General features: G+C 38.3%; 1 pseudogene across 1 annotated transcript; it reads left to right on the top strand.

Annotated features, from left to right (window-relative positions):
• The first annotated feature begins 1,329 nt into the window (after nucleotides 1-1,329).
• On the top strand, nucleotides 1,330-3,336 carry LOC149175034 (protein PHLOEM PROTEIN 2-LIKE A10 pseudogene; annotated as a pseudogene). Its single transcript, XR_016257961.1, has one exon. The product of XR_016257961.1 is annotated as a protein PHLOEM PROTEIN 2-LIKE A10 pseudogene (transcript).
• The last annotated feature ends 364 nt before the right edge of the window (nucleotides 3,337-3,700 follow it).

Genomic DNA, 3,700 nt, shown 5'->3' with positions numbered 1-3,700 from the left:
TTTAACACAGTAAATGCCAACCGCCATACAAACGATCCTCATACCTCAACGCTAGACAAGTTTCTACCTCCACAGAGAATGCGCATTCGAATAGGGAGTACCAGAGAGGAACACCCAGTGATAGAGAATTCAATTGACACCTCTTCTATCACTCCATTCTTCGTGTTAAGCAAAATAGGCAAAACATAGGCAAGAGTGCAGGTGCGTTTTTACTATTTGAGACAATGGATAGAGAACCTAGCACGAATCTTGCTGAGAGAGGTCAGTCGGACAGTGCACAACATGAAATAAGCATGCACACAATAAGGACAGTTCTACCAACAGGAATGCAATACTGACATGCACAGAAAGGCCACAACAAGTGGCTCAAATTTGAGCAGGGCATAAATTCGCCTGCAACTCTGATACCATGTTAAACATACATGGAATGCAAACAACTAATGTAAATGATAAGCATGAGATTGCATATATTATTGACATGATATACATTTATAGTACATGGTGTGACTCTTGGATTCATATTCCAATTGGTCTCTTGGACTCCGGTGGTTGTTCACATTTCACACCAACCCATAGAGGATTAGGTGTCCAATAACTTATTACTTGCTGTTCACATATTCAATCATTATTTGTTAAACTGCTCATATAATATTTCAGTTAATGAGTTTAAAGAAGAATTCTATTTGTCCATAAATATGCTAAAATAATTCACCCCTTCTCAGTGTAGTCAAGTTTTCATCAAATTCTTATGTTTTTCGAATTTTGACAATGTGAAACATATTATAAAATAAATGTTTTGATGTTTATCAATATATATCAGCGATTTAATTTATATAACTATGCTAATTTTATTTTTTTAAAGAACAAAAATTGTAATATAAGATAAATATTTTAATATTTATCTATATTAGAAATTTAAACTATTTTAAAAAATAAATTAAATGAAAAATCCATAAATAGGCTGAAAATTTGTAAACCAAATGCATAAATATACACACACAAAAAAAATTGTGATCCGCAGGAAATGATTAAATGAAAAACTTCCAGAAATATACTGAAAAATTTGTGAACCGAATGAATTGATTAGGTGAAAAAATGCCACACATATACTAACAAATTTGTGAAACGATTTATAAATAGGGCAGGCCAAGGTCAATTTTGCTGATCTCTTTGAAAAGCACATGTGATAAATGCTTCGATTACTAAGCACTCATAAATCCACCGTGAAATTTCTAACACAAATCGTTATCCATAATCATTGCGACCCTGGTCCTAATGCTTCGCGATTCCACATGATTAGGAGTTAGGACAAGTAGCGAAATTAAATTGTGGTCTAGCGAGAAATTAGCAGAACTTTAGGACAGCTGCCCAACTTAAAGTCTCAAAGCGCTCGAACAAATTCAACGAAACAACGCCGGACAAGCAACTGAAGACCAATCATTCATGGTTGGCGTAGCCATGGAAATATCTTAAAATCTCCGCAATGCCGTTGGATTATGTTTATCGAAACAATATACAGTAATCCGGAGAATCTACGCGATTTGTTTGTTGCCCTATTATTCTCCTCAATCATGAAGATCCAAGGCAGCACGCAAAATATTTGCTGAAAACCAGTCTACCATGGAGGAGAGATTGAAGATGCTCGCCCTGAAGATGAAGAATCCTCTCGACTTCATGCCCAAAAGACGCAGAAATCTCATTCTCTGCCTCGCAGCAATTGCGGGAACGGGTTATGGAGTTTACAGGGTCTACAATTCCCCGTCGATAGCCAGGAAAAAGTACCAAATCGTTTGCTTTCTGAGGTCTCTGATGACAATCGCAGAAGCAGCGTCTGCATCTGCACAGACCATCTCTCTGGTCTCCAATGACCTCAACAATTTCTTGCGGTCGGATTCTGATGAAATCCCATCAAGTTTAAAACAGCTCTTGAAGGTCGCCCAGTGCCAGGAATTTCAGCAAACCCTAACTAGGGTTTCAAGCGCCCTTACCGCCGGAGTTTTGCAGGGTATCCGTGGTCCCACGGGGGAAATTGCCAGAGACGGTCAGTCCGAGACGCCTGGAATCGCAGAGAGGGTGATGGACAGGCTCTTCACGCCGGTCGGTACGGGTTTTGTTTCTGTTGTAGCAGGGAATTTTGCTCGGAATTTGGTTTTATCTTTTTTAGAAAATTACAGGGCACTTAATAATAATAATAATAATAATAATAATTTGGCGACTGGTGGGCATTCGTCTCCGAACTTAAGCTCGGAGAATTCGAACTCGGGACCTTCTGTTGGATCGGGCTTTGTTGATGTGCTCTGTAGAAGTGACACTAGGGTTCTTATTGCCGAGTGCATTCGTAATTTTGTAAGCACAGCAGTGGGGATATATTTGGACAAAACGATGAACATCAATGTCTATGACGAGATTTGCTCAAGCCTCACCAATCCCAAGCATGAGGCCCAGATGAAGGGCATTTTAATTTCTGTCCTTAATGGGGCTGTTGAAACGCTTGTCAAAACTTCCCACGATGTTTTGACCAATGGGTCTTCTTCTAGGAATGCCGAGATGTTACAGACTAAGTTTATCCATGAAGGTGGTGGTGTTCTGACAAATGGATCTTGTTCTAAAACTATAGGGATGCTGCAGAATACGTGTAATCGTGAAAATGAGATTGAATTGAGCGATTGTGTTGAAGAAACTGAAGCAATCTCATCTGCTCCCCAAAAAGCCTTGGCTCCCTTCACAGTTTTTGGCTCTCAGATGACTCCCAGGGACCAGCAACAGACGGTCATGGACAGTAGGAATGCCGATCCTGGGCTTTCAACAACTTGTCATAGCTGGGTTGATAGGATCTCCCATACTCTTGCCATACCCAGCAATCAGAAACTTTTCATTGAAGTAAGTGGCAGAATGACTTTTGAGGCCATCCGGTCTTTTTGTGAATTTATGCTTTGTAAATTTTCCAATTTTTGTTTTAGAACTTTGCCGGCTATGGGCCATGAAGCATCCGATGGAATTCTTGAGTTCATGAGGTATGTTGGAGCCAAATCGATCGTTATTGCTACCCTTTGTCTTGCAATCTGCTTGCATGGTCTGACTGGTGTGAGAGTTTTGGAAGTTGCATAACTCAATTGGGCTTTCGTTCAGAAGAATACTTTCGTGAATGTTAAAAGAATTAGAAACATCTGGGTGATTTTGTTGGGGATTAAACTTACTTCTTATTTTCTGTCTTCTCAATTGCTAAATCTGATGCAGCTGTATCATTGTATATTACTGGTCAGATTCTTCTGACCAATTATTCTTTATTAAAGATGAATTATTATACCACAGTAAAAGTATTTAGTTTTTGGTGAATAGATGCAGCTATTGAAAGTAATGTTGATTTTCAATATCGGCATTACTTTGCAATTAAATTCCTCCTTTCACATCCAATTCGATATGGGAAACTATTCAGAATTATTGATTACATTTAAGAAATATTCATGTATTGACATTTTTTGGTTAAATGAAACTTGTTGACACTCGATTTCTAATGCATGTTCAAAAGCATTGAGACTTATTCAGACACATAAACTAATTTTCTTCCTTGGAAACATATAAATTAATTTTTAGAGGATATAGAGATTTACTAGTGCACTACAGTTTTTTGAAAGTGTGAAGTTAATATCCGGTTGACCATATCTCCGTCACTATTGTCTACCAAGGACTAAATTTGTAG

The sequence above is a fragment of the Pinus tabuliformis genome, chromosome 4_1 (assembly GCF_031772625.1).
Source record: "Pinus tabuliformis cultivar Carrire ecotype Pingquan chromosome 4_1, CPIR1, whole genome shotgun sequence".
NCBI lineage: Eukaryota > Viridiplantae > Streptophyta > Pinopsida > Pinales > Pinaceae > Pinus > Pinus tabuliformis.
The sequence above is the reverse complement of the archived record's forward strand: the minus strand, read 5'-3'. Positions and strand labels throughout refer to the sequence as shown.